The sequence below is a fragment of the Lathyrus oleraceus genome, chromosome 5 (assembly GCF_024323335.1).
Source record: "Lathyrus oleraceus cultivar Zhongwan6 chromosome 5, CAAS_Psat_ZW6_1.0, whole genome shotgun sequence".
Taxonomy (NCBI): domain Eukaryota; kingdom Viridiplantae; phylum Streptophyta; class Magnoliopsida; order Fabales; family Fabaceae; genus Lathyrus; species Lathyrus oleraceus.
Window position 1 is genome coordinate 520,525,713 of NC_066583.1, and position 26,449 is coordinate 520,552,161.

A 26,449-nucleotide genomic window follows, 5' to 3' on the forward strand; every position below is an offset into this window, starting at 1 on the left:
TTGTCGGAGTCACAGCAGGCTTTGAATTCGACATACCAAAATTTTCGAGAATGTTTTGTAGGTATGTCTCTTGAGATAAGCATAAATTTAATTGCTTTCTATCTCTTTAGATGTCAATCCCAAGAATCCTAGATGTAGCTCCCAGATCCTTCATATCGAACTCCTTATTGAGTTCAACCTTCACCTATTACATCCTCATCCACATAAAGTAACAAAATAACAAATGAATTTCCATGTCGAAATTTGAAGTAAACACAATGGTCGAATTGACTTCTAATGAAACCTATGTGTCTCCTGAACTTGTCGAATCTTCTATTCCACTATCGAGGAGATTGTTTTAGTCCATATAAAGATCTATTCACCTTTCACACATGATTTTCCTTTCCCTTTTCTACATACCCTTTAGGTTGCCTCATCATGATTGTTTCATCTAGATCTTCATACAAGAAAGCAGTATTCACATCCATTTGTTTCAGTTCTAGGTCGAACTGTGCAACCATGGCAAGTAACATTCGAATGGATATATGCTTCAAAACAGGAGAGAACACATATTGAAGTCGATGCCTTCTTTCTGAGTGAAGCCCCTTGCGACCAATCTTGCCTTGTATCTTTTCGACCTCACTGCTTTGAAGCCTTCCCTAACTTTGAAAATCCAATTACAACTTACTATCCTGGCTCCAACAGGTTTCTTGATTAGTTCCCAATTGTGGTTATCATGAAGAAAATTTCATCTCATCATCCATAATCTTCATCCATTCAGTCTTATTTCGAATCCTCATGAATTCCTTATAATCTCTAGGTTTTTCATCTAGAACCTCACTTGTAGAGATTAAAGCATAAGCTATGAGATATGCACACCCAAGTCTTTGAGGTGGCTTGGTGACTCTTCTCGACCTATCTCTTGCCAACAGGTAGTCATCGACAGTTTCCTCAACTTCCTCAATATCTTCAACATTTTGTGCTTCTTCTTCAACTTGATATGGGATATGCAATTCAACATCGACATGCTACACCTCAATATAAATCTCTTCATGTTCCAGCTCTTCTTCAAGTATCTGTGCACTTTGATTAACGACGTCAATTCTCTTGAAATCCATCTCAGCTGCATTGAAAACTACATCTTGATTGGTGATACACCTCTTGTGATCTGGCTCTAAGTACCATAGCATATAAGTGTTGACTCCTCTAGGTTGTCCTATGAACATGCATCTCAGAGATCTAGGTTTAACCTTGTCTTGCCTAATGTGAGCATAAGTTATATATCCAAACACTCTAAGTTTGTCGAGATATGGTAGGTATCCCGACCAAACTTATTCAGGTGTATTCATATCTAACATAGTCAAATGGCATCTATTTATCATATAGGTTGCTGTCAAAACAACCTCTGTCCAAAACACCTGTTTTAACCCAGTATTAGTCAACATGCATCTAACTCTTTCCAAAATGGTTCGTTTAAACCTTTCAGCCATTTTTTTTGTTGGGGAGTACCTACAATAGTTTTGTGCCTTGCAATACCAGAGGTTGCACAAAAACTATCGAACGCCTCATTGAAAACTTCAAGGCCATTGTAGGGTCTTAACCTCTTGACCTTTCTGTCAATCTGATTTTCGACTAGAGTCTTCCAACTTTTGAAGTTCTCAAAAGTTTCATCCTTAATCTTCTGGATGAATACCATAACTTTTTAGAATAATCATCAACGTTGGATAGAAAATACCTTACTCTTGAATGTGATGGGCACCTTGCAGGCCCCCAAAGATCATCATGGATATAATCAAGGGATTCAAGTATTCTTTGTTTGCCTTTATTTCATATGTATTTTAAAAAAATAAACAAATTGGAGAAAATATATCATTTCATAGAAATACAAAGTTTTTCAAATTTATTATATATGTTTCATGAGTAGTCAATATATTTATAACACTAATACGAATACTTGCATATTTGATTTAAATTAAGTTAAATTCAAAAAATGATTTGAGAAAATAATTTTTTATTTAAAAATAAAATAAAGTATGTATAAATTAAAGTCTTAAGAACTTTTTTAAAATTAGTGAAAAATATGCATGAATATTTATAAATAATTCTGAAATCAACTTTGAAAGTTTTTTTAAAATGCTTGACTGACCTGCATTTGCTATGCTGAATTACACCAGAAGAATAATTAAATTGGTTATTTTTTAAAGAGTGTCTTTTTAATGAAAAATTACATATTTCCAACATAACATTTATGGTATAATGTGATAACGGTCATATAAATTGACATTATTTAGTAAAGAGTGTTTTTTAATGAAAAACTTACATATTTCCAACATAACATTGTATTTAATCTTATCACCTTATTTTATACAATTTTTAACATGAAGAATAAACTTCATTGAGAGAAGAAAAACATGAATATACACATTTTTATATAAAAAGTTTTATAGAAAGAAAATATATTTAGTTATTATCTGAATGCACGGTCCAATAAAAATACATGGACAAAAAGTTTTTTTTTTGGTTACATTCATGTATCGATGCAACAAAATTTTCTTAAGATTCCATTCAGCCTTATAAATTCTACATCTTCTTGTTGATTCAAAATATTCCAGATATTTAGTTCCTAGATTACCAACATTAATATGCAAGAATTCCCAATTGTAATCGTTGGTGGGGTCCTTTTGGTCTAGCAATCTCTGTGTTACTGACACAAAGCTCAATCTCTCATATTATTCTTGAAAAAGAAGATTACAATGCTTCTCTTTGGAGGAAAACTGCTTATGATAGTTTAAATCTCCATTTAACTAGTGAACTTTGCTCTTTACCTCTCATGCCTCATCCATCCTCGAGCCCAACATATCTAACCAAAGACCAATTTCTTCAATACATAGATAAATATGTGATCATTTTGACATAAAACCTCGTTATTATCGTGTTGTTGAGTCCGCTAAGTATAATGGAGTAAGGAACAAATGGATTATTGTAGCCAAAAATACCTTTAAGGGTACATTGGGAGTTTATGGGGCAAAATTTCTTGTGATTGTCTCGGGCGAAAATAGTGAAGGTTTTATTCCCAATGTCCCCGGATTAGAGAAATTTGAAGGAGAGGTGGTACACTCAAAATAGTGCAAATGTGATTCAAAATGTAAATCAAAAGATGTTTTGGTTGTTGGTTGTGGTAACTCAAGAATGGAGATTGCATATGATCTCCATAACTGGGGTGCTAACACATCCATTGTCATTCGAAATCCAATAAAGACATTTATTATACTTATTTTTTTTTTCATTAATTTAGGTCCAATAATAGTTTAATGATGAATATACATGTTGTGATGATGTTAATCATTTAATAATTTTTTTTGGAGCTTCATGTCTACACTAGAGATATGATTCGTACATGATGTGTTTGATGCAATGTTTTCTTGTTTATATTGTGGATATAATCATTATGCTTCAAGCTAAGCTGGAATATGGTGATTTGTCAAAATACGGGATTTATCGCCCTAAAAATGGACCTTTATATTTAAAAAACATTATAGGAAAATTTGTCGTTCTTGATGTTGAAACCATTGAAAAGATTAAGGAATGAGCTATAAAGGTTGTTCCTTCGGGTATAAAGAAAATCGAGAAGAAGAATGTTATCTTTGAAAGCAATGTGGAGAAAGAGTTTGATACCATCGTTTTTGCTACCAGATACAAAAGCATAGCTAATGGATGACTAAAGGTAGATATTTGTTTTTTTCTTTGCTATTTATTCTTTATTTTATCATACTCCTTATAATTATAAACTAAATGATTTTTTTTAAGAATTACCAATACGCTATTAATGAGAAAAGTTCCCTAAAATACCTTTTCCAAAACATTGAAAGGGAGTAAAAAAGGATGCTGAGGGAATTGCTGAACACATTAAGAAAAATCTTAAGTTGGAGAATTAATTAATATTATCTATTGAATAAGCCTTTTATGCCCTTTAACTTCAAACACTTGTTATATGAAATCTGAGCTGAGAGTTGAACAATGAGTAATTATTTTTGTTGATATATATATATATATATATATATATATATATATATATATATATATATATTTCTCTTCATAGATGACTATCATGTATCACTACAATTTACTTATCAATAAAGGCATATATGAATATCAATATTTCTAATTAATAAAGTTTAACATATAAATTGTAAAGAATAAATAAGAACTTCAAAGCAAACACGGTTGAAATATGATATACGGTACACGGAAAAAAAAGTGTGATAAGAAAGTTAAAATCTTGAGAACATAGTTCTTCAACAGTTTGATAAGTATCATTAGCTTGTGTTGCATCAAAAAACGTTGAATCATTAAAGATAATATATTCATTTATGCCTTATTGATGTTTGTTTCTTACAGACCTTAAACGTCTTTTGCTACATAGCTCATTGTCCCTAGAGGGTTGAAAAATCAACTTGATTCTCTTGTTTCAAAAACATCGATTACTATAATGAAACAAGGATTGACTATAGTTGTATGAATTTCTATTCCAAAGATTTATTTAGGAAGTTTCCCAATTGACCCCACTATGAGTATGTTTTCTCTCAATTCCAAATAGAATTGAGATATGTAATTAACCTTTGCAAGAGTTGTATACAAGAGAAAAAGTAGAAATCCAAACCCCAAACCCAATGTTTGATATTGGTCTTAACTTCTTCTCTCCCCTTTATCTTAAGCAAGATCAAGTGACCCTAGACTTTCAAGTCGATCCTCCGGTTATCGTTACTCCTTTGACAGAGCCTCGTTCTGCAAAGCTTTCACTCGGCAGAATCCTAGTTGCAAAATCTTGTACAAAAACCCTGAAATCAACCTTGACCTTGGAGGGAAAATCCTAATTGGTTTTATCAATGAAACCCCCAAAAAATACTCAACTCAATTTGACTACACCAATCCTAAATTGGACCTTATCAATCTAATCTAGATGACACTCAACAAAAATGATTATGTGTAATTGTTGAATGTATGAAGAGAAAATGTTGAAGATGATAAGAAATTGTGTGTGTGTGTGTGTGTGCGCGCGCGTGTGCGTGCGTGCACATGTGTATGTGTGTGTGTGTGTGTGTGTGTGAGCGTATGTGTGTGTGTGCGCACGTCTGTGTGTTTGTGTGTTTGTGCGTGCGTGCGTGTGTGCGTGCATGCATGTATGCGTGAATGTGTGTGTGTGTGTGTGTGTGAATGAGTGAGTGTGTATGTGTGTGTGTGTGTGTGCGCGCGCGCGCATGTGCCCGGGTGTGTGCATTGTGTGTGTGTGTGTACGTGTGTAAGAAAGAAATAAAAAAATAGATTTTCAGCAGAATTACAAGTTTTAAAAAGTTAGAACAAAATTTATTGACTCCTAGATGTTATGTATCTATGCATTAAAAATAATGGTTTTTATTTAAATTGGATGTATCGACCCATAGACATGTGTTTCATGAAAAATCATAATTTTGACTTATAATAGCCTATCGAAACTAATTTTAAATGTCCTAATATGAATATACACATCTAGGCATAGAAAAAGATCCAATGTACACAAAATACTAAATGTCCTAATTTTGACACCACTCAAAACATATCTTTAGAGGATAGTGCGCGCACACTTTGGCACTGCATAAACTTTTTTAGTGTATTCCTTTTGTCTTCTTTTGACTTTGTCCATATCTGGCCTAACTTTCCTTACGTAGTTGTTAATATAGTGGTCAATTCCATTGTAGTAATTACAAAACTCAATAAGGTTTTCATATTTTATTTCCACAAAGAAAGTGAAACTTATCCTTTCCACTAAGGTTTGTACCTTAACTCTTTTAGAAGATCAATGTTAAGCAAAATTCTGACATAATGCCCAAAGGCATGATTTAAATGTGATATATTTAAAGTGGAATATATGCACATTGGTGTGCTAATGGTGCTTGCAATCGTGAAAATATTTTTAGGACTCTAGTATTCTTGATAGAGGCCATGGATCATACCCATACCAGAGGAGATATCTGATTAACATTGGTTGGTATACAATCTCTTGTCAAAGGAAATAGTTTGAACACACATAGACTCAGGTTCCAAGAGTTCAGTGACCTAACTCTATGCATGAATTCTAAGATTGAAAATGAGAACTAATTTTTTTTTACCTAGAGATCCGGTACCGCATTTACAAATAGATTTTCAAAGGATTTCTAATTTTATATGCAAGCTTACAACAGTGAGATGGGTGGAAACCTTTGTCCATAATATTATACTATAAATGTTTTTGTTACATGACTCTAGACCTAACAGATATTCATCTTAATTAATAGAGATGGCCAACATGTTCCCTTTAACGCAAGTAATTGAAAGTTGACTTTGTCCGGGGTATTGCAAACATTTCCCACAACCTCGACGAAGTACTTGATGATTTTGATTATTGTTGTGGGTGTGGTGTGTATCTTTGTAAGCGATTGAAGTAGTAAATTTATTAGGAATATATCATGAGCTTGAATGGAAACGTGGATGCAAGCAAGGAAGACGAATGTGTTAGGTCAACAATGTTCATGTTAGAAATCGCCAGAATCTGGTAATTTAATTCATTAGAGCATTTGATTTATTATTTAATCATTTTAGAATTTTCAATAGATCTTAACATTCTGCAATAATTAAAAAGTTTAGTATTAATATGAAGTAAGTTGAATTAACATTAAAAATTAATTATTATCTTTTCTCATTATACAAAATATTTTCAATGGTTTATATTAAAAAAATATAGAAAAATGATTTAATTTATTTTGAAAAACATTTTAACTAATAAATTTATATGCATTTTTTTATAGTAAACAAATTTAAAAATACAATTGTCTAGAAATCATAACTCTGGCTTTATGCATTTTGGAAATTAGCCTGCATAGCATTGATGATGTTAAAAGAGTTGTCGAGCTCCTATCTTTTCAAGAAGTTCTTAACAAGTCTTCACATCATACGTACAACCATCTTTCTCTTTATAAAGGTAAAAATCGAGCTCTTCAAATTTTAAGGAAGAAGAAGTTAGTGCTTCTCAGGCTTCTACAAACTCTTTCTTTTTCTCTACCAATGATCCATCTAGGAGAGTGACTTTTCCAATAAGCTCGTAAAAAGAGTCATTTACCTCATCTTGACCACTAACTACCATTGATATCAAGGTATCACTTTACTTTATTTGGAAATCTGTCTCTACCACTAGTTCAAACTTATTTGTAACTTACAAATTCCAAATATAAGTACAATCCCTTTCAAGGAGGTAGAATTGCATGTTGTTAGAAGAAGGGGTACCTTAATTCATGAAGATTTTGGGAGGCGTATATGTAGGAGAAACAACTTGGCTACCCTCTAGATTAATTACCTTTTGTGGTATGCTGTAGAAACTTGGACTTCTTAGTTGGGTTCCTTTCTATATTCTAAAATTTGTTATGGTCCCTTTTGACGGTGTTGCTGGCAAAAGTCAGAGACCCGTCAACGAACTTCTTTATGTGACCTTCAGAAGAAGGAAATGGTTATGTGTGTGCCTATTTTATAGGTGAAACATCCTCCTCTCTTTAGATCATCCTTGTTGATGTCTTTGTTGGGATCACACATGAAGTCAAAGGAGACTGAGAGTCATTCTTCACTACCTAAGCTTTCTTTCTCTTGAATATATCACATACCAACCCTATGTTATCTTCAATAAAAATAAAAAGATATTTAGGAAAAAAAAAGGCTAAGAGGACAATGAAGAAAACTAAAAGATATTTCCTTCCTCTCATCAAATAGATCGTTCCTCTCTTTAACATTAGCTGCTTCTATGATGGACCACATATTAATATACCACTTCTACAAATCATATGGTATATTAACAAGGCTCACATCATCTTCATAGTCCAAACTCTACCAAACGGAAAACAAAACTTCTTTTAGCCTCTCCTATTCCGATTTTAGACAATGAAAAGAAAGATGGTAACTTTTCGGTTGCCATAAGAAACTTGATGAGGAAGTCACATAAGATACCCAAATGAATTAGGGCTTCCAAGGCAAACAAGCTTTATACTCTTGATTATTTCTTGATAAAAATGATAAGTGAAGATCATGGGGATCCATACATGATGTCTATAACCATTGTGAACCATATCTTGATTAGTCTCCTTGCATTGGAGGTCTCAAACCCTAGATATGAGCTTGATGAGGCATTGGTGGATGTACACACTACCTTCAAAAGAAACAAACTATACATTGGCATATTTTTTGTATTTTGGTTAGTAAATAATTACAAACAAAGTATGATACAATCAAATGTGCTTGGTGACCTCTCCCAATGCAAACCCAATGAATGAGGGGTAATGAGGATGCCAAGGTGTGATCCCCAAAGTTAATGCGTATGATGAGATGTCATAAGGGATCTTAGGGCCAAAGTTAGGGTCTTACAATTGCCCCTATTTAAGGACATTCTAACTGAGGATGTGAAGGTTAAAATCTTTGTATCAACTCAGTAGAATGGACTTCAATAACAACATATAGAAACAAATTTTGGTCCCTAAGAGACCTCATGATGCATATGATATGAATGTTAAAATAATCTGTGTGGGGAAAATATTGCCACAAAGGAAAAGAATCCAGAGAGACTGAAAGTCCATAGGAGTATAATGCATTCCATAACGAACACTCACTAGGGAGACATAAACTCTGGGGGATAAAAAGTTATGCGTAGGCCATGCTACGACTTAAACTGTTGGAGACACGAGGAGAAATTTCCATGAAAATAAATCAATGAAAAGACTTGGTTAGGGATAAGGGAAAATCTACGGGGGAAACGGGTAAATCAGAACAAAGTTGAAATACTCAAACCAAATAGGGGATGACGATTTCACTAAGGAAATACACACTCAAACTCAAATGGGGAAGAATGAACTTCAACATAGGAGTACCAGGAGTATTTTATCTATTACCGGTTACAGGGTAGAAAGATAATGTACTCTGACAGAGGGACATCCATTACCGATTAGGGTAAACATATCAAGGATGACTCGCTGAGAAAAAGGAGGTACATTCATTACCGGTTACTGGGTAAGAATGACCTACTGGGGAAAATATCAAATAGGGTTTATAACTACTGGTTACTGGGAAGAAGACCAAAGAGAGAATATCTGTCAGCGGTTAAAGTGAACATATTAAGGATAGACTCAAAGGAAGAATATTTGTCATCGGTTAGGATGAACATATCAAGGATAGACTGCCATGGAAAAATAGGAATTATATCTATCAGTTACTAGCTATAATACTAAAGAGAGAATATTCGTTATCGGTTAAGATGATCATATCAAGGATAGACTCAACAGGGGAAAAGCATGATTTACAACTACCAGTTACTAGGCAGAAGACCATATAGAGGAGAAAATATGTCATCAATTAAGATGAACATATCAAGGATTAACTCTTTGGGGAGTGAAATAAGGATTACAACTACCTTTTTACTGGGTATAAAACCATAAAGGGAGAATATCTGTCACCGGTTAGGATGAACATATCAAGGATAGGCTACCTGGGGAAACGTGAAAACGAATCTGCTGGGGAAAATAAAGGAAGTAGATTACATTTTACCGAGTATTGGGAAAAGTAATGTACTCGAAAAACAAGAAAAAAATTACCAGTTACTCGGTAATAGACTCTCAAGAGACCAAAATATCCATCTAGGTAGTAACTACAAAGAAACAGACAAACAAATGACTCAACCCGGTGAGGATATATCTCAAGGGGAGTGGTTACATCCAGATAATTGACAGGGGAGGAAACTGAAATAATGATCATCCACGAGGGAATAACTCAGTGGGGAATGAGAAAGGTTAAACTCTTTTTTCTTAAGGGACTGACACTCTATGATTGAAGGAGGACAAACGCACCAAATCAGCATGGGAAAAAATATAACCATAGCAAGGGATCAGAAATAAGAAATCAAATGCGATAAAAATGCATAATGAAATTTATGATGCATGAATATGTATGTATATGATTGATGATTATGCTGACAAAACAACACAAAGGATACAAATATCACATGTTTGAGTCATCACTGCAACACTCGGCAAATCTCAACAAGATGGAAACACCAACTGGAGAAAAATGTTGGGGATGAATACAAATAACTTAGCTTTGAATATCTTAATCCTGGATGGGGAAAGAGAAAAGATCTGCTGAGGATCCAAGTTCTCAACTCTGCGAGGAATTTTAGGTCAACACCATGTCAAATGGAAGACAACCTCGCAGGGGACCAACTCAAATACTGAGAATCAATACTGTCGTATCTAAAGATGAACTCCGCCGAGGAGTACAAGAGATAAAACTTTATACGAAGGATCTAGGCAAATTGCTGAGGAGGTGAACCTACAACTCAGCTGGGGTAAAATATCTGCAAAAGCGACTGATCACCAACTCCACTCTACTAGGATAAATGATGATTTGTTGGGAAAAATCACCAAAGCAACTGCTTGGGGAAGACCAACAAAACTTTGCACGTCAAGACTTACCTGTTCTCAGATTACTATTGATATTCCTTACTGAAATCGATTGTTCTTAACGTATTTATATTCTAAAAAATGATTTTAATTTATTAATTCCTTTCAAAATTATCATCAAAAAATTCAATTTTATTTAGCTGAAAATGAATAAGAGTAGAAACAATTGGATAGAAGCTCAACTTTAGTTAATAGAATGGTAGTCTGTAAATGAGAAGACTCCATAGATTTTTTTACAAAGTTGAAAATGGTAATTTACATGTAAAAGGGCTACATTGAATACAATGGTTACTACTCTCCCTACCCACTTCAATATCCACTGTGCTCTTGTCTTCGATTGAGAATGATGAATCAGAACCAAATGATTCACTCAAAACCGCTCCAATGATCAGGACCAACCGAATGCAATTCTTGCCATAATCCCTAATTCTTTTCCTAGATTTCCCCAAGGTGGGGTACTCGATCTATCGGGATAAATTTTCTGTTTTATGTCTCTAACTTTTTCCTGGATCGCCCTTTCGGGTTTTCAATCCACCGAGACACTCATTTTTACCTAAGCCACCCTTTCGGGTTTTCGATTAGCGAGTTGTTCTTTTCTTTTTAGGCAAAGTATTTCTTGACTGCATCAGAATTCACAGGATGAGTGAACTCTTCACCATCCATAGTTGTAAGAATCAAAGCACCTCCTAAAAAGGCTCTCTTAACAACATATAGGCCTTCATAATTAGGAGTCCATTTGCCCCTGACATCAGGTTTAAAAGATATAATTTTCTTGAGCACAAGGTCACCTTCTCTGAACACACAAGGCCTGACCTTCTTATCAAAATCTTTCTTCATTGTCTGCTGATATAACTGACCATGACACATGACAATCAATCTCTTCTCTTCAATTAAATTCAACTGATCATATCTGGTTTGACACCATTCATCTTCAGTTAACTTGGCTTTCATCAAGACACACAATGATGGGATCTCAACCTCCACGGGGAGCATAACTTCCATGCCATAAACAAGAGAGAAAGGGGTCGCCCCTGTTGATGTGCGGATGGATGTACGGTACCCATGCAAAGCAAATGAGAGCATCTCATGCCAATCTTTATATGTTACAACCATCTTCTAAATGATCTTCTTAATGTTCTTATTCGCAGCTTCAACAGCTCCATTCATCTTTGGTCAGTAGGGAGAAGAATTATGATGTGCAATCTTGAAGTCTTTGCAAAGAGCTTCCACCATATTATTGTTCAAGTTAGATCCATTATCAGTAATGATCTTACTTGGCACACCATAATGGCATATAATCTGATTCTTGATAAACCTTACAACAACTTTCTTGGTTACATTTGCATACGATACCGCTTCAACCCACTTTGTGAAGTAGTCGATAGCCACCAAAATGAAACGATGTCCATTTGAAGCTTTGGGCTTAATCATGCCAATCATATCAATCCCCCGCATAGAGAAGGGCCATGGAGAGGAAATAATTTTCAATAGTGTCAGAGGAACATGAATCGTATCTGCATAAATTTGAGACTTTAGGCATTTCTTCACAAACTTGCAACAGTCAGATTCCATTGTCAACCAATAGTAACCTGCTCTCAACATCTTCTTTGCCATAACATGTCCATTGGAATGAGTACCACATGAACCTTCATGGACTTCAGTCACCAATAAGTCTGCTTCGTGCCTATTCACGCATCTGAGCAAAACCATATCGAAATTTCTCTTGTAAAGCACATCACCATTTAGGTAGAAGTTTCCAGCTAATCTTCTCAAAGTCTTCTTATCTTTCAAAGATGCCCCAGGAGGTTAAATCTGACTTTGGAGGAAACATTTGATATTAAAATACCATGGTTTTTCATCTTTAACTTCTTCAATAGAAAATACATGATCCGACCTATCAAGATGCATCACAGTCAAATTGGGAACTTCATTCCAAAATTTCACCATAATCATTGAAGCCAACGTTGCAAGAGCATCTGCCATCCGGTTTTCATCTCGAGGGATATGATGAAACTCAACCTTTGTAAAGAAAGTTGAAATCCTCCTCGCATAATATCTATATGGTATCAAACCGGGTTGATTTGTCTCCCATTCACCTTTGATCTGATTCACCACCAAAGTCGAATCTCCATAGACGTCTATTTATTTTATTTTGAGATCAATGGCCTCTTCAAGCCCCATAATGCAAGCTTCATACTCAGCCATATTGTTTGTACATTTGAAGGTCAACCTAGCTGTAAATGGAAAATGAGTGCCTTGAGGAGTAATAATCACTGCCCCAATGCCATTACCATAGGAATTAACAGCTCCATCAAATACCATGCCCCAACGGGAACCAAGTTCTAGCCCTTCTTCAAGCAATGGTTCATCACAATATTTCATCTTCAAGTACAAAATATCTTCGTTAGGAAAATCATACAACATTGACTAGTAATCTTCAATTGGTTGGTGAGCCAAATGGTCAGCCAAGACACTACCTTTGATAACTTTTTGAGATCGGTATTCAATATCATACTCAGATAATAACATCTGCCAACGGGAAATCCTCCTAGTTAAAGCTGGCTTCTCAAAAATGTACTTGATTGGATCCATTTTATATATCAACCAAGTAGTATGATTCAACATATATTGACGCAGACGCTTAACAGCCCAAGCCAATGTGCAACAAGTCTTTTCCAACATAGAATACCGAGTCTCGCAGTTAGTGAACTTCTTACTGAGGTAGTAAATTGCATATTCTTTCTTCCCATATTCGTCTTGTTGACCTAGAACATAAACCATACTCTCATCAAGCACAATCAAATACATAATCAACGGTTTTCCTTCGACAGGCGGAGACAGAATCAGAGGCTCAAGAAGATACTCTTTGATACTGTCAAATGATTTCTGGAAATCTTCGGTCCAAACAAAAGACTGATCTTTCCGAAAAAGCTTGAAAATAGGCGCACATGTGGCAGTCATATGCGATATAAATCTTGAGATATAATTTAAGAGGCTAAGAAAACCTCTGACTTGCTTCTCAGTTTTGGGCGCAGATATCTCTTGTATTGCTTTGACCTTGACAGGATCAACCTCAATACCCTTCTCACTGACAATAAAGCCCAACAACTTACCAGAACAAACACCAAAAGTACACTTATTAGGATTCAAGCGGAGTTTATACTTCCTCAAACGCTGGAATAACTTCAACAAATGCTCAACATATTCTTCTTCAACACTTGATTTGGCAATCATATCATCAACATAAAATTCAATCTTTTTATGCATCATATCATGAAAAAGAGTAGTCATAGCTCTCTGGTACATTGTACCAGCATTCTTTAAACTGAAAGGCTCTATAATAGAATATTCCCAAGGGTGTAATGAATATGGTCTTCTCCATATCTTCAGGTGCCATCTTGATTTGATTATGACTGGAAAATCCGTCCATAATTGAAAAGACTTTGAATTTAGTTGTATTGTCTACCAACATATCAATGTGTGGCAGAGGAAAATCATCTTTTGGACTAGCTTTGTTTAAATCTCTATAATCAAAACACATGGGTACTTTTCCATCTTTCTTAGGAATAAGCACAATGTTGGCCACCCACTGCGGATACTCGGAGGTAACAAGAAAACCAACATCAATATGCTTTTGCACTTCCTCTTTGATCTTAACTGCCATATCAGGATGAGTTTTTCTCAACTTCTACTTGACCGGCGGACATTCTGGCTTCAACGACAATCTATGCTCCACAATCTTAGAATCCAACCCAGGCATGTCTTGATAGGACCAAGCAAACACATCTGAATATTCTCGAAGAAGATCAATCAACCCCTTCTTAGCCTCTAGACATAGTTGAGACCCAATATTGACTTCCTTCACATCATCTTCGGAAACCAAGTTAACTAGTTCAATCTGCTCTTCGAACGACTGAATGGCTTTTTCCTCATGATCAAGTAAAGGAGATAATTCATCAGATACTTCTTCATCAATATCTTCCTCAGCTTCGAACACAGGGAAATCAAAGGTTGGAGAGGGAGCAGGATCATTGTATTCAATGGGTTTGAGAACCAACCTGCATAATGATTTGATATTTTGATTTTAGAGAAGTGAATTGTGACCAAATATTATGCAGATGGAAGATTATTATTTATTTATATTTTTTTTATTAACATTTTCAGAAAAACAAAAAGTAAAAACAAAATATCATAGATGTGGATGAATAAAATTGTATTTTATTGATGATAATAGAAATGCCCAACAATGCTCACTTCTCCCTTAGGCATATGAGAAACATTTTTTTTTAAAATGAAAAACAAATTACTTAGAGAGATGAATAATAGTAGGAACATCAACAACAACCCAATTGTTATAAGTATGTCCATGCGTCACAAAGTTGGCGCAAGCTTCACCTTCATCGTCTTCATCCTCAATCACAGCAACTGAGTCTTGATCATTCCCATGAATGAACCCTCCACTACGGAAACTCGGTTGTATAACTTCAGTTTTGACGTTGAACGGCCCTGGTTGAAATCCCAATCCATCCCTATTCTTGTTCTCAGCAATCTATATCATTCGACCCCATCGATCAATGCTGCCAGCCTCGATAGCCTTTTGTGCATCCTTTAGAGAGGACATAGGTGCCCCAGTTTTCTTCTCCTTAGCAATAGACAAGGCTTGGAATGGCGTTCCAACCTCCTCCTCATCATCAACATAAGAAAGGGATGACAAATGGCTCACTAATAGTGCCTTTTCTCCACTAACAACGACAAGTTTGCCGTTCTTCACAAATTTCAACTTTTGGTGTAGAGTAGACGTCACTGCTCCTACTTCATGAATCCATGGCCTTTCAACTAGACAATTGTAGGCCGGGTGGATATCTATTACCTGGAAAGTAATTTGGAAATTACTCTGACCTATCTTCACTGGAAGGTCCACTTCACCAATGACGGTATTACGAGAACCATCAAACCCTTTAACAATTATGCCATTGTATCTTATTAGGGTGCCTTGATAAGAAAGCCTTGACAACATTGAGTTTGGATGCACATTCAAATGTGTAGCGCCAGATTGTGATTTCTACCTTCCTTAGGAAGATCTTCGTCATAAAACTCAAATTATTGCAAGAAGTGATGTTGGCAACAATATGGTCAAACTGATCCACAATAACATCATGCTAAACATAAGCCTGCTCGAGCACTTTCTGCAATGCCTCCCTATGTGCCTCATAGTTCATCAATAGTGACATCACAAAGATCTTTGAAGAGGTTTGGAGTAACTGCTCCACCACATTAAACTCACTTCTTTTTATTAACTTTAGAACTTCATCATCATCACTAGCCTTCAGTTTGCTGGATTCACCAGACTGGCACACTGAAGTGCTAACCGAATTCGCTACTAGAATCTCTACCTTCTTACTCGCCACAACATCTTCTATCTCCTTTGGAAAAACCGGACCAAATACATGACCACTACGGGTCACCTTTGTGATATCAACAATATTTAACACGGAGTTCGCAACTGGTAAAGGAACCTCTTGACCATTTTCTACCATTGTGGCATTGTACTGATAAGGCACGACTTTATCGGATGCATACGAAATAGGGCCCGTTAACCGTATAACCAACGGCGATACCGATCTATTAAAATTATTGTTGTTGCTATTGCTATCAAAATGAATAACTACCCGCTCAGGGGTCTTGAACACTAGCACGATTGCATTCACATCATCTATATCCCTCGACTGTTGAATCTGGATTACATTCTCATCCATCAACCTATGGATATCTCTCTTGATAATCATATACCCACGGGGGTTCACACTATAGATTGCACAACCATTATGGTCGTGCTCACAGTCACTAATGAAACACAAGGTCCTATGCATTTCTAACAACGACCTACGGATACATCGTACATCGAATACTCGGAAATTCCCTGGACAACCATCCACCATGTTGACAATAACATTACCATGAGCATGGAATGGATTAGCTTTCACATTAGGTGCTCTGTCCTCAAAGGACACCATCCCACTCTTCACAAGCTTTTGTACTTCATGCTTCAATGGATAACAGTTCTCTATGTCGTGGTCAGGGGCTCCCTGGTGAAAAGCACAATGAAGTTCAGGTTTGAACCACCATGGAAGTGCCTTAGGAATATGTGGAGGATTTATGGGTTGAATGAGGTTCTTGAGAACCAAGGATGGATATAATTCTACATATGACATTGGAATAGGGTCAAAGGAGACCTTCTTCCTCTCAAAGCTTTGTTGATGATTATTATTGTTGTTGTAGTTGGTTCTTTGTTGCGGTTGTTGTTGACAATGTTGTTGTTGAATCAGAACATATTAATTGATGGAATTGTTGGAAAAAAACTGGAATCACTGAAGAAACTTGATGTTGATGTTGATGAGGTTGAGAACTCTTTCTGACATGAGGCCTCCTCTGCCTCCCCATAGTTACTGAATTAGTTTCTCCCTCCTTCCTCTTGGAGAAACTACCCTCATACTTCTTGCTAGACGATGTTTCTTCTTTAGACAAACGTCCTTCTTAGACTCCCTCTTCTAACCTCATACCTATATTTACCATTTCGGTAAAGTCATTGGGGGCACTGGAAATCATAAGTTCGTAGTAAAACATACCCAACGTCTTCAAGAAGATCTTCGTTATTTCTTTCTCTTCCAATGGTGGGCTTATCTGGGCAGAAAGTTCCCTCCACCTCTGAGCATACTCTTTGAATGTCTCCTTATCTTTTTGAGACATAGACCTCAACTGGTGTCTATCAGGCGCCATATCAACATTGTACTTATACTGCTTAACAAAGGCTTCACCTAAGCCATTGAAAGTACAGACACTTGTACTGCCTAGACCCATATACCATCTCAAAGCAGCACCAGTTAAACTGTCTTGGAAATAGTGAATCAACAACTGATCATTATCGATTTGAGTTGACATCATTCTGGCGTGTATCACAAGGTGACTTAGCGGACAAGTGTTTCCCTTATACTTTTCAAAGTCAGGGACCTTGAACTTTATCGAGATTTTCACATTAGGCACTAGGCAGAGCTCAACAACATTCTTCCTAAACAAGTCCGTTCCTCTGAGAGTCTTTAACTCTTTACGCAACTCGAGGAATTAATCCTTTATTTCGTCCATTTTTTCATATACATCTGGGCCCTCAAATGGCTCAAAATGGTAGATGGTGTCCTCGACACGAGGCAGAGTGTGAACAACTGGAGGTGACACTGACATGACTGGGCTAGATACCGATAGAGAAACAAATGTGGGTGCATACCCTTCGGGCATAAAGTTGGATAGAATTCCCCAAGGAAATCCAGCAAGCATGGAAGGATCAGATTGGCTGGCAGCTGTAGCGGTGTATTCGTTGCCATTGGAGATATTAACTAAATCCAAGGGAAATCATACAAAGTTGAGTCGCCACCGCACTTCTATTTATCCGAAGGAATGGTTAGAAAGCGAACAAAAACCTATAAAGTTTTACAAACAAAACTAGTAAAAGAGGGTCAGAGATCTGGGTAAGGGGGTTGGTTATGTCACGGGAAGGTGTTAGGCACCCACAACATCCTAGGTACTCCTAGGGAGCCCTTTTCACGCTTGTTGCAAAAGGTTATTGTTATGAAATTATTTTGTGCAAACATGATTGAAGAGATGAGAGAAGAATATACAAGTTTATTTACATTTTTGTGTTTGGATGGATGAACCCATTTCCTACGTACCTTTTCATGAAAGATAAGGATCAAAACCCCGTAGTTCGGGTAAACGATTTCAAAACAAGTGAGTGGATTGATTGGTCCAAAAGCCTTAAGGTCTTTTGTTATCAAAGGGAGAAAACTCGACCTGAAAAACCACAAGTCCACCATGTGAGGATAGCTTCGACATGCTAGTGAGGGATTATGCCCTATAATAAGCATGGAAGACTTATTGTCCATCACTAAGGACATAGGTGAGTATTATATCTACCACAAAGATAACTCAAACCTAATAGCTAAAGGTTATGAAAAATTTGATCAAGAAGTGGACATTGGAACCACAAAGAAACACATTTGAGTGGGTTAGATTAACCAATTAGAAGTATGTACAAAGATGGTCAAAGTTGACTTAAAGGTTCAATTCAAAATGAGTATTATGAAAAGAGAGTTTGAAAATCAAAGGCGTAAGGCCTAGGTTTCTAATGTTGAAAACAAGTGAAATATTTGCACAAAAGTTTTTTGGTTTAGGGTGAAGGATGAAAAAGGATCAAGGTTAGGCATGCAAGAGGTGGGTGATAAAGGAATAAAGCCACAATAGGAGTTCCTTTCTCAAGATCATAGAGATGATCCAAGTAAGTTCCTTTGGAATAAGGCAACACAAGGTATAAACAATAAGCAAGTCTCATAAGAGAACCACAGAAAGAGGAAACAAAATGCCTATCAATAGACTTACATCCAACTCCTAACAACAAAACCGGAAACAGAATGGAAATAGATGGACTTGCATCCAACTCCTCAAAATAAACAGGAAACAGAATGCCAATAGATGGACTTACTCCCAACTCCTCAAAACAAACAGGAAACAGAATGCCAATAGATGGACTTATATCTAACTCCTCAAAACAAACAGGTGAGCAAAAGCAAACACATGCAAAGCAATCAAGCAAACAATGCATCACACACTATATACAAACAAGAGGCTCAATCAAATAGGTGGGCTTTAGTCAAGAGGGGTCATATCAACCTCGACAAACAAGCCAAACTGTAATGGTGATCTATGAGCTCTTAACCACTAACATTGAGAGTTAGGGTGAAGCTGATCAAATGGAGAAATGAGGATGAGACCTCATGCTCTTAACCCTGGCCTGGGTGAGCTTATGACAAAGAAAGTGTGGGGATCCAGAATGTGGGATCCTATTCCACTTGACAGACACTATACAAGATCTTGGGTGTTTATTCAAGAGCATCATCACGTAGTGCGAGCATAATGAACGACTCACTGAATAACAGGGGATTGATTGCTAATCCCTTCTATCTGTCAATTGCCTCTTCACTTAGGAGGACTTATCAAGTAACATGCCTCATTTAGAGGTCTTTAGCACAAATGTAAACAATCACAAACAGAGCCTTATAAGGAGGACTTCAGCCAAAATGCCTGCCAAAAAGGTGACAGGACTTCTAGACTACATGGAGTAAGAGAGTAGCTACGTAAGTGGTGTATCAACCACAATCCAAAGCTCAAGCAAGAGCTAAAAGCAAGCAACTAATGTACCTGTACAAAAGCTAAACAGTTAGTATCTCAGACAGAAAACAAACAGACAAACAGTCCAACTGTTACACAATTCAATGAGCAATGGTCAAGCAATCAAATGAAGCAACGGGCTCAAGCCTATCACTTAGAATCCTACAAAACAGCAATGTGTTAGAATTCAAATCATTTGTATCTCACAAAGTGAGACCAAACCAATCATCAATGCTAAATGTCCAAACCTGAAACACAAAGCACAATTAGTTCATGTACAAAACACTAGTACAAATACTAGGTTCAACACCAAATCGAATGATAAAAACAGAAGTCAATCTTTTGCACAAAGCACGTTCAAACATTTCATAAGATGTCCTCAAAAGGACCAGCATCAATTCATAAGGCAAAGGCATCCAATGATCAATGTAATGCAAAGGCAAGCAAATGAGCACAATATGGACATCCAAGTTAGAAAATCCAAATCAAAACAGAAAAGCATCCAATGATCATGAAATTGTTTATTCAAGTTACTCATGTTATGAACGAACATCATGAAAAAAATCAAATCCAGAAGATCTCAAATGATAGGTAAACAAAAATGCACAAATTGAATACCAAAAATGTGACACAAATTGTCACAACATATCTTCATGTGTCCAAAACAGTGATAACATATGATAAAAATCTCAAACCAAAGCTCAAAAATCATATCACATGTGAGGATCAAGCACACCAAATTTCAGATCAATTGGATTAAAGATGAGCATTTCACAAAGCATTTATCATGACATATCAACTTGGCAACAAGGTTCAATCAAGAAATATCAAATTAAAAAAGCAGCAACAAACAAATCATGAAATAAATGCTATAAAAAACTAGAGATCAAAACAAGAATGTGAAAAAAAATTGGGATCAATTTGAAGCATTTGGCTATTTTTCATGATTTTTTGAAGTTGGAGAAAATAATGAAATAATGTGAAAATAATAGAGGGAAAATGAGAATTCAAATAATATTCAAAATGATGCATGCTTCCAGGTTCGAACCCACGCCAGGCCAGGGAAAAGAGAATATTCAACAATTAAATTCAAAGAATGCACACGCCAGGACTCGAACTCGCGCGCTGAAGGATCAAGAGCGCCTAATGAAATGCTGCGTTTCATTAACACGCATGGCATCCACCTCACAGTCAACAACATCGTGGCATGGTCAAATGAATGCAAGCCAACGAAAATGCCAAGCAAGCGCACAGCTGATGCACACGGTGGACAAACCCTAACCAACATAACCAGACGGCGGCGACGGTTGTAACAACCGTCTTCTCCGGCCAACCAGACGGAGGAGATTCAATTTTTTTTCCAGAAATCAAAGAAACCGGTACCGTTCGAAAGGTCTTTCAACGTAGAATCTGAATATCATGTTCATTCAACCTAAATCTCATTAACACGCACGGATCGAAGGGAAAAATTATTGCAATCAAAACTTTAATTCAACCTAGCATGTTCATTTCTTAACCAAATTCGAATATAATCATATCAGCATGCTCAGGGGAACTAGATCTATACAATCATGGCAAGAAAAAGGCAAAAGGAGATGGTCCAATTTTCACCTACTTGAGATGGCAGTGGATGAATTCGCATGCTCAAGCTTCCTCCAGCTCCAGATCAACTTCCTGAACCTTGATTTGAAGCTTTGAACAAGAATTAGCAATGCAAACAGCTTGAATCTAGCTCAATTTCAGCAATCCATCTTCATGTTCATGCATTCGATCTGCTCAAAATCAAGCTGAATTATGCAATCCAATGGTTGAATCTTGCTTAGAATTCTTCCAGGAGTAAGAATATGCAAAGAAAATCAAGGTTTGTGTGAAGAATTTTGGATTTTTGAGGAGAGAGAAAAGTTGGAGGGAATGTGAATTTTTCAGATCTCAAATGCTTCCCCTTTGAAAAACAGTTATGATTTGGTATTTATATGATCTCCTAATGATGCTGTTAATCCAATTAGGCAATGGCTAATCAAAATTAAGGAGATGTAAGGTGTTTTTCAAAAATGGCAAGTGTGCTTAGCATGTACATGCCACACGTGAACAATGCCATGTTGAGCTTCAATTCACTTAAAATCATTCAATAATCATCATGGAAGTGTTATTTTGATTGTATGATCATCCAATTTTGAATTGTGGAATTTCCCTCCAAAATGCATATGTGTGAACAAGTGGTCATGTGATCTTCTTCCATGAAAGGAAATGATTGATTTGGAAAGTCTTGGTCATGACAAGCATTTTGCAAAAAGAGTTGACCAATTTGGTGTTTTGGATCAAAAGTTATGGCATTTTGAACTTCCATGCATACTTTATGATCATTTGGCCATAACTTCTCAACTAATTATCAGATGGACATGATATAGGACTTTTTAAAAAGAGGAGAGAAAGATCTTCAACTTCCATGTTCACCAAAAATTCATTTGAAGCTTCTTTGATGTTGAAAAGTCAAGTTGAATGTGGACCAAAAACTTGCCATTTTTGGAAACTTGAAATTACAGGTCACTTTCCATTTTTGGAAAATTTTGCCATGACTTTAAAATCTTCAAGATAGATGTTTGACATGATGAATAGGCCTTGTTTGAACATGATTGGGATGTCACAAATCATTTCCCACACCTCAAAGCCCTCAGTTAACTGCATAGTTGATTACTTGGTCCTCAGATGACCTTGACAATGCCTGATGAACTTGAGCCTTTACCACTTGGGGAATTTGCTTCAAAATGAACTCTAGCTCATGTAAGCTCCATAGTATAATCATGTGGTCCTTATACCAAGAAAATACCATCATCTTTTGCCCAAAGAAACTCCTTGAATTGCCTGACCTGATGATTGCTTAGACTGCAAAACAAATGTTAGATGACATATTTTTTGTGCTTTTGGTTAGTGATTAAAACAAGAAAAGCAATGGTATACAATGCAAGCATGCCTGGTGATCTCAAACCACTCACAGGAGATCCCAACCCAAAGGGAAAGGAAGCCAAGATGCTCAAATGATCCTTGAGGCTATGCAATGCAATGATATGATGCCATGAGGGATCTTAGGGACAAAATTGGGGTCTTACAGCAGCAACGAGAATAGTCGAGGTGACAACCTCAGAAATGACAGTCCTCTGGGGAGGAGTTGCAGGAGTTGGTGAAGTATGGTTCTACGCAACAATGTCGGATTCCATCAATGCTGTTAACATGGCAATTTCATCCTTCAGCTCTTTGTTCTCTTGATCTAAGTGTTCCATGATCCTTGGTTGATTAGCGCGAGTGTTGTATCAGTGAGTCAACTTGGCTGAAGCACAGAAGAATAACCGATAAGACATCTGGTGGAAGAAAACCTGCTATGCAAATGATGCATGAAATGCAATGTTTTTGTTTGTTTAAATTTCAAGGAACATATGAAGTTCTATTTGCATGTATTAAAATAATAACAATAGTAACAGTTCGATTGACCATAAAATCTATTTTTATTCATAAAATTTGGAAGGATTACATTGAGTACAATTTCAGTAACCAAAGTATAAGTATCAGAGAAAAGGAAACTAATCATCCTAAGGATCCCCTAGTAATGGTATCAGATGATCGGGCTGCGGGCGCGTACTTCCTTCGGATGCGTCGAATCTCGGACTCGAAAGATGTCTTCATCTAAGCCTTATCAAGGACACGCTAATCAATAATCTCCTTCCAAGCATCGAAAGGTTGAGGCATACTAGAGGAAGATATACCTTATGGCTATATCTGTCTCTTCACTGCTCGATCTTCAAGAAGTTCAATAAGCGAATCCTTGTCTTTTGACTCAAGTTGTAACTCTTCATACTTTCGGCTCAAAGCATGGAACCGCTCTTCCCGCATATATCTCTCTTGCTTCATCTTGGCGAGTGCGTCTTCCAACTCCTCTACATATTGGTTAGGGAGAGTTGATGGCTCAGCCACAACCAAAGACATAGGTCTTTCACAAGCATACAATATCTTCAGCTCCAAAGCTCTCTACTTCACCCAAGTAGTGTAAGCTTCTAAAGCTACACATTTTCATGGACCAAGCTCGGATCTTCCCTTCCTATGCACATTATGCCAAGCATGTATCATCCTCTTCTTCAGAAGTTGGGGATCTTTACCCTCTTGATAGAATAGACCCTCTAACTGAGTGTTATGAGGTTTATCTCTCAATGGGAACCCAAGTTGACGACGAGCCAAAGCAAGGTTGTAGTTGATTCCTCCTTGTGCACCAATGAGAGGCACATTAGAGAATTCACCACAACTATCAATAAAGTCCACACTACTCAATGCATAATCATACCAAACAATATCATCATTAGTGAGAGACATAAGTCTCTGGGACCACCGTAGACATTGCTTGTTCTCCAAGAAAGCAGGCATCTTAGGAAAGTGGGGAATAAACCACTTGTATAGAAGGGGAACACAACACACTTTAGTCCCTCTACCTTTAGAATTCCTCAAATGCAAATAAAAATACATGTCACCCAACAGAGTCAGAACAGGATTCCCAATCAAGAAAATTCTAATGGCGTTAACATCAACAAAATCGTCAATGTTAGGGAACAAAGTTAAACCATAGATGAGCAACACAAAGATGGCTTCAAAAGCATCCACACTACCGGCTTGAGCAAAGACAGTAGCTTTACCAACGAAGAACTCAAAAGTCAACCCCATAATACCTCCTTTCGTCACCAAATGAGCATCAACCTCAGATTTCTTCAAATGAAGAGCTTCAGCTATGACATGAGATATGGGAATCTCCTCCAATCCACTAAAGGGTACCTTGTTAGATACGGGTATTCCCAAGAGATGAGCATACTCCTTTAACGTAGGCACAAGCTGATAATTAGGAAAAGTGAAACATCGGTAGAGAGGGTCGTAGAACTGAACCAAAACACTCAGGAGTCCTTCAACCACATTAGTAGATAACATAGACAAAAGCTTCCCATGACGTTGCTTTAAGTCCAAGGGATCTAGTACAAAGGATGACAACTTCCTTAGCTCTTTCAAATCAATACATCTAAAACTGTACTTCTTAGTGTTCCTTCGTCCATAATCCATAGTCTGAAAACATCTAAGACCTCAGATCCTTGAAATTTATTTTTTTGTGATGAATATCATGATGCGCATGTATGCATGAATGCAACAATCACAAATAAGGGATCACACAGGCAAACACAAACAAAGGTCAAGGGATGGATCAAGTAATCATCAAGATCAATCATCCATTTTGGTGGATTATGATTTTCACCTTATCAACACCCAAGTTCCATTGATATTGATGAGACTTGATCAGATCAACCGAGAATAAAAGGGTTTGTTGTGAGTCACGATCATGGAGTTAGGTTAAGAACCATCCCAAAGGAGTGTACTAAGGATAAAAACCTATAGATCATGTTCTAAAAAGTTCCCAGAGTCTTAATCCCATCTATCGAATATTACAGGTTAGGATGACTGACTCATCAACTAATAATATTCTTAAGAGAGACTCATCTGAGTGTAGTATCACGTAACAACTATTATCACGTCTACACCTGAACAATATCCATACTACATCCTAAATATGCCAAGTTGGGTTAAATGTTCTACGGTCCTCAGCTTCTCGAACCCCAAATCAGAGAAAGTAATGCCTAACCACAAATAACTTGTGTGACATTAATAACTCCAAAAGGGTCCCCACTGAGTAGATGGGTCTCAAGCTAACTTGTTAAGGACTACTCCACACAAGTTGAACATGACTATACCATCCTCCTATCTTAATTGCACTCAAGTTCAGGTTTGAACTTATCTCACCACTCAGAGATCACCAAGCATAACAGACAGGTTATATCATACAAATAAATATACAAACATCAAATATACAAATATATCCACATAAAAAGTAGGCTAAACCCACTGAGGACTACTCCCAACAGAGTCGCCACTTAATTTCTGTAGCGGTAAATTCATGACCATCAAGCTATGGATAAGCTTGACATAAATAAAACCAGAGTCGCCGCCGCGGTTTTATTGTTTCCAAAGGAAAAGGGAAAAGTACGAACAAAACCCAAAGATAAGAAGTTTTCAAATCAAAACTAATAAAATTCCAGAGGTTACAGGTAAGCGGGTTGGTTACACAGAGGGAAGGTGTTAGCATCCAAAGTGTCCTAGGTACTCCTAGGAAGCCCTTTTTATGTGTGTATGTGTTTTTTGGTATAAAAGATGTTTGAGAAAAATAGAGTGTGAGGATAAGAAAAGCATTTATTGATTATATTTTTGTGTTTGACAAGACCTTCGGACTTATGCCTACGTACCAACATAAAAATGAGGGATCAAAGCCTCTTAGTTCGTGGCAACAAATTCAAAAATGAGTGAATTGCTTTTAATCAAAAGTTTAAATGAAAAGGGGCACAAAGGGCCAAAAATTTGAATGAAGTTGTTAGTTCTTTTTGTCTTTTGAAATTTTAAGTCAATATGATTAAGTTTATTTACAAATTTAATTTAGAAAAAAGAGTTTGAAAGTTCATTGGCATAAGGCCAAAGTTTCTATTTGAAATAAGGTCTAAGTTTGAAATCACAAGCAAAGAATTTTTTTGAAAAGGGAGAGAGATTTTGAAACTTAAGAAGTGGGAGAAGATGAAGAGGCTACCCTAAGCATAAAATTAAAAGTTAAGAGTTGAAAAGATCTGACCAATGGGATGCAACCAAACAGACAAGAATGTAAAACCCATTTTCCCTTT

At 36.6% G+C, this 26,449-nt stretch overlaps 1 pseudogene; it reads left to right on the forward strand.

Moving 5' to 3' along the window:
- The first annotated feature begins 2,621 nt into the window (after positions 1-2,621).
- On the forward strand, positions 2,622-3,914 carry LOC127083143 (probable indole-3-pyruvate monooxygenase YUCCA10; annotated as a pseudogene).
- The last annotated feature ends 22,535 nt before the right edge of the window (positions 3,915-26,449 follow it).